The sequence below is a fragment of the Hyperoodon ampullatus genome (genome assembly GCF_949752795.1).
Source record: "Hyperoodon ampullatus genome assembly, chromosome: 3".
Taxonomy (NCBI): Eukaryota; Metazoa; Chordata; class Mammalia; order Artiodactyla; family Ziphiidae; genus Hyperoodon; species Hyperoodon ampullatus.
In genome coordinates this window covers 54,486,815-54,498,274 of record NC_136916.1, presented here as the reverse complement: position 1 = coordinate 54,498,274, position 11,460 = coordinate 54,486,815, and the positions used below count along the sequence as shown (strand labels likewise).

Here is an 11,460-nt window from a genome sequence, read left to right as displayed (position 1 = left end):
TTTTTGGCTGTGTTGGGTCTTCGTTGCTGCCCGTGGGCTTTCTTTAGTAGCTGCGAGTGGGGGCTACTCGTTGCGGTGCATGAGCTTCTCACTGCAGTGGCTTCTCTTGTTGTGGAGCACGGGCTCTAGGCACGTGGGCTTCAGTAGTTGTGGCATGCGGGCTCAGTAGTTGTGGCTCGCAGGCTCTAGAGCACAGGCTCAGTAGTTGTGGTGCATGGGCTTTGTTGCTCTGTGGCATGTGGCATCTTCCCGGACCAGGGCTTGAACCTGTCTCCCTTGCCTTGGCAGGTGGATTCTTAACCACTGGCCTCCAGGGAAGCCCCAGCATAGTTTTAGATAAGTTGTTGCTCATTGGGCTCATAATTTTATTTACTTTTCTAATTAAAAATTTTTAAATATTTAAACTTGTTGCCAATTGAAATACCAAGCTCTATTTTGTCATGGTAACAGATTTATCACTTGTCAAGTACAACCAGGTTTTTTTAAAAGAACAATTAATGACTGGATGTGCTCAGATTCCATTTGAGTTTTGTGTGTGTATACTCCCACATGTATGCATGTCCGTGGCAAGGGTGGAAATGTTTTAGACTTCTTTAACAATCTGCTAGTGACATTTGAACCTGAAGTGATTTCCTAAAGGTTTTGCTGAACTGACTCTCTTGGTGAATCAGTTTAATGCTGTGTCACACGTACAGGAAACCAACAGACCTGCTGTTTCTTTGAAGTTACCAAAAGTCATTTCCTCTGCCCCAGCTAGGTGGACAACAGTCCAATATCAGTGAGTAAGAGGTTATCATGACCAAATTATTATGACCAATAGCCAGCAGTTGCAAAGACATTCACTGCCATGGACTAGAGAACAAATTCAGGAGCTACTATTAATTAAGCTTTATTGCTTTTAAGAAGACCTATTCAAGATAGGAAAGTTAAGCCAAGATTTTTACTCATTTTTCTCTGAATGCCTAACTACATTTCTCTGAATATTTAACTGCCATAATAATATAGGTCATTTTTCTAGAAAGAGGATTAATTATGTTGCTGGCTTTTGCTCCGAGCAGTGGTTTTCCCAGTATTTTTCAAGCTCAGATCACCCCAACACAAGAATAAATTAGGTCTCTTATTAACTTTTCTTGTCCACAGTATAGGATTGAAAGTTTATTCTGAGTGGAGGATTAAATGTCTTCCTCCTTCCCAAGCTTGATCACCGGCTTCCTTTGGCCTTTTCTCGTTGTTTTTTCTTTTAAGGATTAATTATTTCCAGATCATACACAAGCATGTGCAATCCTTACAAAAGAGATGGGTGAAGACAAAACTTTCTCACCATTCGGTTTCAGGGGCTATCACAGGAGAACGAAGTGCATGAAAAAGGTTTCATAACATTGGAGGAGACTTTAAAAGCTCAGTAGAAACACAACTGAAAATCCACAAGAGGGAGATGCTTGCTAAACCGCCAGAAAGTAACTCCCACGAGGGACCTGAGAGAGCCTTAACAGGAGCCAATAGGTCCGCCCGGGATTCAAGGAGGGAGGGAACAGGAGTAAATAGTGGCTGGGGTCTGGTAGGGGGAGTACAGGTGAAGGGAAAAGCAGGATTGGCTTCGTGACTTTGGCAGCGAAGCCCGTGCTCAGCACAAGACCAGGAGCAGAAGGTAAGAGTGTGTTGCCAAAGAGGAGTACACGCTCCCAGCTACCTCCTGTTAGTCCCATAAGTAATGGGGGTGGTTATCTTTGAAGGCACTTCCGCTTAGCAACCCCACGCGGTTGCTAAGGAGGGATGGTAGCGGGGATAACCCGGAAGTGGTGGTGTCTATTTCTCACTGCCTGCTTTAAGTTTGTCCTATCGGGAGCGCCAGGGTGCTCTGCGCCGGGCCGAGGGTGGGGCCAGCGCTAGAGGTTCCGGTTCGGCTTCTGCGGCCGTTTGGCTCCTCGTCTTCCCCCTCCCCTCCCGCACCTCTCCTCCCTCCCGTTCCTGGGAACGGGAGAAGCCAAAGCTGCGGGTGGGTAGAGAAGCACTCGGCGCCTCCGGGAGGGGGCTGCGCCCGCCCCATCTGTACCCCGAAGCACTGCCAGGTACTCTCTCCGGCTTCGACGGGGTCCGGGAGGCTGGAGCTTGAGGATGTGTGTGTGTATCTGGGGGGTGGTGGGGGCCCCTTCTCCGGCTCGGGGAGGGGAGCGCGGAGATCCTGGGTGGGGCGCAGGCCGGCGTGTGTGCCCCTGGCGGGTTGCGGGGGTGGAAGGGAAGAGCTGGGGATGACGGCTGGCGGAGAGTTTCGGGTGGCCGTGTCGAGGTTGCGGAGGAGGCGCCCCCTCAGATGCAGAAGACTTCGGCCGGTGTGGACGGGGAGTTTGCCACCTGGAGGTTTAGCTCTGAAAGAGGGAGCATCCTCTGGGTCCAGAAGGAGAGCATGGACCCCGGCGGGGTGGATGGGGCAATCCCATACTTCCATTGCCTGCTTTTTCTGCCTACCCCTGTGGGACAGAGCCCGGCTTCGGGGGTTGTGAGTCGGCTGGGCACCGCGGGGAGCCGCCCTTGGCAGAGCTAGGGCAGAAGAGTGGGTAAGGAGACCTCCCTCCTCCCAACTTCCGTGCGCTTCCCCCGCTTCTTCCTTTACTGCTCTCTTGCCCCAGTGTCCTACAGGAGCGGTAGCCCCCTCCCCAAGTGGGTAGGCATCACAGCGTAAAAGAAAGAGGGTGGAACTGGGCTTGTGGCCCCAAATGATACTTCGAATGTTCGGAGAGTGCCAGATTGACATATTCAACCAAGTCTCCCAGCTCAATATTAAGTTTGGTCTGAATTATTTTAGAAAAGTGCAGTTCTGGAAACCAGCAAACTGTAAGCTGGTCTGGCATAGCCTTATTTGGTAGATATGCGTGTTTTTAAAAAATAGACTGGGGGAACCGTAAAGATACAGAGGTCTAGGCAAGACATGTTGAGGCAAGCCTTTTCCAACATCTTTCTTACCTGCCAGTGAGCTTGACCTAGTTTAAATGAAGCACACAGATCCTCTTCATTTATATTTCAATCAGTGACTGAATTGTAGGTACTGTGTGGTTATCAATGTCTCAGAATAGTTGCGTGAACCTTCGGAGAGACAAGATTCCCTGCTTTTGAGCCTGTCTCATAATCTTTTAAGGAGATAATTATGGTCAAGTGGAAGTATTGGTTTTGAGTTAGGTAAATCTGGGATTGAACTCGGACTGCCACTGGCTAGTTGTTGACCTTGGGCAAGTCATGGAACCTACCAGAGATTCAGTTTCTTCATAAGTAAAACGAGTTAAAATTCTAATCAGTATTGTAAGGGGGGGCTAATGTATCTAAATAACAGTCCACTTTAAATGGAAGCACCTTCCAGTTGAAAGATAAATTATTAATAATCTTAATCTTATGCATTCAAGGTAGCCCAGTTTTGTGGAATGAGGTTTGAGATAGGAACAGAACTGGATAATATTCCAAAACATATATATACAACAGGACTTTCAGTAGCTTCTAGAAATTGATCATAAGTAGCATGAAATTCAGTTATCAGTAGTTTCTTAAAACTCTTAAAAATAAAGCAGAATATGTGCATTAACTGAAATAGCCAATAACGTTTCAAAGGTTTTTCTCAGATTTGTGATGTGTGTAGTATGGATTGGTAAGAAAAACATTTAAAAAGTAATGTATATAAATCTTAATTAACATTACATGTCTGGAGAGAATTAAAATTGGGGCATAAAATAGAAGAAAGTAGTTGTAATTTTAAGAATAAAATCAACACAAGTAGCATCACTCACCTTAATTAGATTTAAACTATTAGCAAAACATACAGACTTTTTATGTGTATAATCTGTAAAATAAATGCAAATGGAATGAATTTCTGCCTTTAAATCATTTGTGATGATGATATAGAAATATATCTCAGAAACATGAAGTCTTTTTTTTGGGGGGGTCAGGTACCAGGCTAATCACTTTTTTTAAAAATAAATTTTATTTATTTATTTATTTATTTATTTTTGGTTGCATTGGCTCTTCGTTGCTGTGTGCAGGCTTTCTCTAGTTGCAGTGAGTGGGAGCTACTCTAAGTTGTGGTGCGTGGGCTTCTCATTGAGGTGGCTTCTCTTGTTGTGGAGCACGGGCTTTAGGCATGCGGGCTTCAGTAGTTGTGTAGTTGTGGCACGTGGGCTCACTAGTTGTGGTGCACGGGCTTAGTTGATCCACAGCATGTGGGATCTTCCCGGAACAGTGATCGAACCCGTGTCCGCAGCATTGGCAGGCAGATTCCTAACCACTGCGCCACGGGGGAAGCCCACATTGAAGTGTTTATATTCATTTGTTTTGTAGATTTGAAACAATACAGTTATTTGTAACCTATTATATGCCAGATTTTCAGCTAATGTAGTTTGCTTTTTGATGTAACTTGAAGTTAGTAAATTTTTTTTTTCTTTTTTTTGCGGGGGGCCACACTGCGTGGCTTGCGGGATCTTAGTTGCCTGACCAGGGATCGAAGCTGGACCCCCGCAGTGAACGTGCCAAGTCTTAACTACTGGACAGCCAGGAAATTTGCAGTAATTTTTAATTATTAATTTTTTAATGTACTTTATACTCAAAAGCTAAAAATCAAATAACTTGCTTTAGTAATCATTTTTTTGTGTGAGAAAAGTGGTTATAAATTTTGTAATTCAGTATCACTTTTTAGAGAAGTTTACAGGTTTTCCATAATTTCGAGAGAAATTTTCAAATATATTTCTTCTTTGTGTCTCTCTTAAGCAGAATTGAACTTTTTTTAAAAAACATAAAACTGTCCAGCTATGTTGCATGCTTCTTGAGGTAGAAATACTATTTTAAATTTTATCCACCACTGTAGCTACATAATAGGCACCAAATAAATATTGGTCAAATTGATAAATGGATGGATATATTTAAAATTATTAATAAGGTATCTAATTATGTTTTTACTACATGTTTTGTAAGGTTATTCAACTTTCTAAGTGGCTGTTCTTTACACTGTAAAGTCTTTAGTGTATATGTAAGCATTTAACTGCGTTTTCCTGGATCATTATTTTTCAGTATCTTTTGAATCTTAAAGTTGAGACGATATTATCTTGCTTTGGTAAAGCCATGAGAAGTTCTCATTTTTTTCCCTATCTTCTCATAACACTTTAATAAATAATTCATTTTGGTATAAGAGTTAGGATACTAGCTGTAAAAAGGTATATTTAAAATGTGGGCAATAATAGAGACTGTTACAGATAATGCTTTTCTCAATGACCTTTTCCACTTAAACAAAGTATGTGGCCATTCCACAGATCTTTGCAATTGTCAGTTATGGAATTTGCTGGTCAGGAAATCTAAAAATGACTAAACCTTCCTTTAATGTCTATGTCTTGGATGATCTCAGAAAACTTTAGGAAAGATTGGGAAGGTTTGTATACCATACTAGAATATATAATGAACAAAGTACAGTTAACGTTATTGGTGCTGCCAAATCAGGAGTGAGTTACTGTGGAAATGCTTAAAAAATGCCAGGCAGTGCTTTCCTCAAACCAAATGAGTATTCTTCCAGAGCTTGTTTCTATTTTAGAGCTTCTTTCTTTTTGGACTATGATTTGCTCTCTAATAAGGATAAATAATCATTGTATCCAGAAAAAAAGGCTGATATCATAGACAGATTTTATTACCACCAATCTTGATAGAAACTGCTTCAATGGCTTCAAATAAGTGGAAGTAGATTTTCATGAAAGAACTTAAGAATTTGTGGAGCGATAGTTTTTCCCTATTTAACATCTAACTTGTCTCTGCTCATTTCTGCCTAATATAGAAACTTTGAGAAGCTGGGAAGAAAAAGAAAAAAGAATGAATTTACTTCAGAATTAGCATTTTATGTTTTGTAGGTTACTTATTTGGAGAGATAAATTGGATTTTGACATTATTGGGACTGTGTTCAAGATGGACTCGGGGAAAAAAAATTAGAGAGATGCCATCTGCTTCAGATTCCTGTTCCCTCACCCCTTCATGTTTTGTGGCTTTGAATTTATCAGATTTTTTTTTTTTTACATAAAAACCCTCAGTAGATTTAGGTTATATAATTTCAGCTATGTCGGTGAACCTGTAACTAAAAGAACTTGCATTTTATATTGAGTTACACAGAAGGATCACAGACATTGGTTAAAAGTAATTGTTATTTCAAACTATCTGAACATGAGATAGCTTCATACATCTTTGTCGTCATTTGCTTAATAAACCATTCTTGTCGTTAGTGCTTACCACAGTCCACTTATTGGTGGAAGTTGCTAAAAAATGGATTATGGAGATATAGAATAAATCCTTTTTTTCCTCTGATATTACAACCAGAAGAGAAGTTTCTGTTGTTGTTTTTTTTTATTTACTGATGAATCCACTTAAACTTATTGAGTAGTGAGTTTTGCCTTACCTTATGCCAATTGCTATAGTTTTCATCTAAGTGATACCATACAGTTCATAGGGCACATACTTGTCACTTTTCAGTTTGAATCTTTAATAATCCTGAGCACAGCCTTTTGGATTTACTGAGCTGGAAAAGAATGTGTCTAGTTCAGGTTACAGTAGTCGGGCACTTAGCATGGACCAGAAAGACCCAGGCATCTTTGAAAAACTATAAAGTAAAACTGGTATGGTATCCCAGAAATGATCTGAAGAGAGAGTCTTCTGGATAGAAGAGAGCCATGCTGTGTTTGCAATAGGAATGTTCTGGTGATGTGGGAAGACAGATAAACTGCCCTTGTAGTCTGTTCCTCACCCAGAAGCTCCAAGTAGGCAGTGTAGTTATGGCAGGGGCTGGGGTGTCAGGGATGGGAATTGTTCTTCAATAATTGCTCACCCATCATTATGGAGGCATAGATATATTGGGGAAAGGGGAATTCTCTTGGATTTTGTCTTGGACAGAGAAGCTGAGTGAACAGGTAGCCATTGCCCTTGCTGTCAAAGAGAACTTGGTGTAACACCTCTGGGTGCTGGGTAAGCCTATCAAAATGCTACAGTTTGATGTCTCCATCAAAATGCCACATAAATTTTCTAAGAAACAACAGCATTGGACCACATTGATTTCTGTAGTTTTCACATTCTAATTCTTCAACCTAGAAAAAGAGGCATTGAAGACTTTTGGGCTTCTGAATGAGAGTATCACACATTACTTCCATCTTGATAGATTTATAAATACACTTTAAATTGTCTGTTGGCATCAATGAATGATGTGAAAATGTTTTAAGTTTTGTGTGTGTGTGTGTGTGTGTGCGTGCACGCGCACGCCCTTTAGTGTCCATGATGATTACCAAATTTCAGTTCTTCAGGCTAAATTGCTAACCATAACTGTGATAAAGCAGTTTCCCAGCTGGATTTCTTCTCTCTTTCCTAGAGGTCACTCTCTGATGTATGTGCTAGTGAGCAGAGATATGACCAAGCCAATAAAAAGGCAAGGAGATTAAAGTTAATTTCTTTTCAGGAATTCCCTGGCAGTCCAGTGGTTAGGACTTGGCACTTTCATGCTTTCACTGTGGGGGCCCGGGTTCAATCCCTGGTTGGAGAATATCCCACAAGCCGCACTGTGTGGCCAAAAAAAAAGAGGAAAAAGTTAAGTTCTTTCATTTAAATTTATTTAAATGCTTATTCAAATTTGCTTTTATTAGTTTTTTTTTTCCAACTTTCCTAGGATTTCTGTAGTTTAAAGTAGCAATAGGTACTCTTTCAGATTGTGGGTGCCCAACTTTTTTCAAAAAAAATTAAGACTATTTTTTTGAACAGTTTTAGATTTACAAAAAAATTGAGCAAGTAGAGAGTTCTATCTCTCTCCATATTCACTTAATTCCCAACCAGTTCCCCCCCCATTTTTAAAAAACATTTATTTTATTTATTTATTTTTGGCTGCATTGGATCTTCATTGCTGTGTGTGGGCTTTCTCTAGTTGTGGCCAGTGGGGGCTACCTCCCCCATTATTAACATCTTGCATTAGTGTGGTACATTAGTTATGATTAATGAACCAATATTGATACATTATTATTATCCATAGTTTTCATTAGGTTCACTCTTTGTGTTGTACGGTTATGTGGGTTATAACAAATGCATAATAACAGGTATCCACCATTACAGTTTGATACAGAATAGTTTTACCGCCAGAAAAAAATCCCATTTTACCTGTTCATCCCTCCTCTTTTTCCTCCAGAATTCCTGACAAACACTGACCTTTTTACTGTCTCTATAGTTTGCATTTTCCAAAATTTCTTATAGTTGGAATCATATGGTATGTAGCTTTTTAAAAATTAATTAATTAATTTTTGGCTGTGTTGGATCTTCGTTGCTGCACATGGGCTTTCTCTAGTTGCGGAGAGCGGGGGCTACTCTTCGTTGTGGTACATGGGCTTCTCATTGCAGTGGCTTCTCTTGTTGCGGAGCATGGGCTCCAGGCACAGGCTTCAGTAGTTGTGGCACATGGGCTTAGCAGCTGTGGCTCGCAGGCTCTAGAGCACAGGCTCAGTAGTTGTGGCACATGGGCTTAGTTGCTCTGCGGCATGTGGGATCTTCCCGGACCAGGGCTCGAACCCATGTCCCCTGTGTTGACAGGCAGATTCTTAACCACTGCACCACCAGGGAAGTCCGTATGTGGGTTTTTTGTTTGTTTGTTTTTGGCTGCGTTGGATCTTTGTTGCGATGCGCGGGCTGCTTAATGCACTGGCTTCTCTTGTTGCAGCGCTCGGTCTTCAGTGGTTGCGGCACGCGGGCTTAGTTGCTCTGCGGCATATGGGATCTTTCTGGACCAGGGATCGAACCCATGTCCCATGCGTTGGCAGGCGGATTCTTAACCATTGTGCCACCGGGGAAGTCCCTGTAGCTTTTTCTTAGACTGGTTTCTTTTACTTAGTAATATGCATTTAAGGTTCCTCCATGTCTTACTGAGGCTTGATAGCTCCTGTCCTTTTTTTTTTTTTTTTTGAATTTTTGAATTTTATTTATTTTTTATACAGCAGGTTCTTATTAGTTACCTACTTTATACATATTAGTGTATATATGTCAATCTCAGTCTCCCAATTCATACCACCACCTCCCCCTCACCCCGCTGCTTTCCCCCCTTGGTGTCCATATGTTTGTTCTCTACATCTGTGTCTCTATTTCTGTCCTGAAAACCAGTTCATCTGTACCATTTTTCTAGGTTCCACATATACACGTTAATATACGATATTTGTTTTTCTCTGACTTACTTCACTCTATGACAGTCTCTAGATTCATCCACGTCTCTACAAATGACCCAATTTCATTCCTCTTTATGGCTGAGTAATATTCCATTGTATATACGTACCACATCTTCTTTATCCATTCGTCTGTCGATGGGCATTTAGGTTGCTTCCATGACCTGGCTATTGTAAATAATGCTGCAATGAACATTGGGGTGCATGTGTCTTTTTGAATTATGGTTTTCTCTGGGTATATGCCCAGTAGTGGGATTACTGGGTCATATGGTAATTCTATTTTTAGTTTTTTAAGGAACCTCCATACTGTTCTCCATAGTGGCTGTATCAATTTACATTCCCACTAACAGTGCAAGAGGGTTCCCTTTTCTCCACACTCTCTGCAGCATTTGTTGTTTTTAGATTTTCTGATGATGCCCATTCTAACTGGTGTGAGGTGATACCTCATTGTAGTTTTGATTTGCATTTCTCTAATAATTAGTGATGTTGAGCAGCTTTTCATGTGCTTCCTCTCCATCTGTATGTCTTCTTTGGAGAAATGTCTATTTAGGTCTTCTGCCCATTTTTGGATTGGGTTGTTTGTTTTTTTAATATTGAGCTGCATGAGCTGTTTATATATTTTGGAGATTAAACCTGTGTCTGTTGATTTGTTTGCAAATGTTTTCTCCCATTCTGAGAGTTGTCTTTTCATCTTGTTTGTATTTTCCTTTGCTTTGCAAAGGCTTTGAAGTTTCATTAGGTCCCGTTTGTTTATTTTTGTTTTTACGTCCATTACTCTAGGAGGTGAATCAAAAAAGATCTTGCCTTGATTTATGTCAAAGAGTGTTCTTCCTATGTTTTCCTCTAAGAGTTTTATAGTGTCGAGTCTTACGTTTAGGTCTCTAATCCATTTTGAGTTTATTTTTGTGTATGGTGTTAGGGCGTGTTCTAATTCCTTTCTTTTACATGTAGCTGTCCACTTTTCCCAGCACCACTTATTGAAGAGACTGTCTTTTCTCCATTGTATATCCTTGCCTCCTTTGTCATAGATTAGTTGACCATAGGTGTGTGGGTTTATCTCTGGGTTTTCTGTCCTGTTCCATTGATCTGTATTTCTGTTTTTGTGCCAGTACCATATTGTGTTGACTACTGTAGCTTTGTAGTATAATCTGAAGTCAGGGAGTCTGATTCCTCCAGCTCCATTTTTTTCCCTCAAGACCGCTTTGGCTATTTGGAGTCTTTTGTTTCTCCATACAGATTTAAAGATTTTTTGTTCTAGTTCTGCAAGAAATGCCACTGGTAATTTGATAGGGATTGCATTGAATCTGTAGATTGCTTTGTGTAGTATAGTCATTTTCACAATATTGATTCTTCCAATCCAAGAACATGGTATATTTCTCCATCTGTTTGTGTCATCTTTGATTTCTTTCATCAGTGTCTTATAGTTTTCTGAGTACAGGTCTTTTTTCTCCTTAGGTAGGTTTATTCCTAGGTATTTTATTCTTTTTGTTGCAGTGGTGAATAGGATTGCTTGCTTAATTTCTCTTTCTGATCTTTCGTTGTTAGTATATAGGAATGCAAGAGATTTCTGTGCATTAATTTTGTATCCTGCAACTTTACCAAATTCATTGATTAGCTCTAGTAATTTTCTGGCGGCATCTTTAGGATTCTTTATGTATAGTATCATGTCATCTGCAAACAGTGAGAGTTTTACTTCTTCTTTTCCAATTTGTATTCCTTTTATTTCTTTTTCATCTCTGATTGCCGTGGCTAGGACTTCCAAAACTGTGTTGAATATTAGTGGCAAGAGTGGACATCCTTGTCTTGTTCCTGGTCTTAGAAGAAATGCTTTCAGTTTTTCACCATTGAGAATGATGTTTGCTGTGGGCTTGTCATATATGGCCTTTATTATGTTGAGGTAGGTTCCCTCTGTGCCCACTTTCTGGAGAGTTTTTATCATAAATGGGTGTTGAATTTTGTCAAAAGCCTTTTCTGCATCTACTGAGATGATCATATGGTTTTTCTCCTTCAATTTGTTAATATGGTGTATCACATTGATTGATTTGCATATATTGAAGAGTCCTTGCATCCCTGGGATAAATCCACTTGATCATGGTGTATGATCCTTTTAATGTGTTGTTGGATTCTGTTTGCTAGTATTTTGTTGAGGGTTTTTGCATCTATATTCATCAGTGATATTGGTCTGTAATTTTCTTTTTTTGTAGTATCTTTGTCTGGTTTTGGTACCAGGGTGATGGTGGCCTCATAGAATGAGTTTAGGAGTGGT

The 11,460-nt window shown here is 40.3% G+C and overlaps 1 long non-coding RNA gene across 1 annotated transcript in view; it reads left to right on the top strand.

The window, feature by feature from the left end:
- Nucleotides 1–1,982: 1,982 nt before the first annotated feature.
- Nucleotides 1,983–11,460, top strand: part of LOC307049822 — a 31,780-nt gene continuing 22,302 nt past the window's right edge. The window contains exon 1 of the long non-coding RNA XR_013810766.1: nucleotides 1,983–2,069. This is a non-coding gene — a long non-coding RNA (uncharacterized lncRNA). The remainder of the gene's footprint in view (nucleotides 2,070–11,460) is intronic.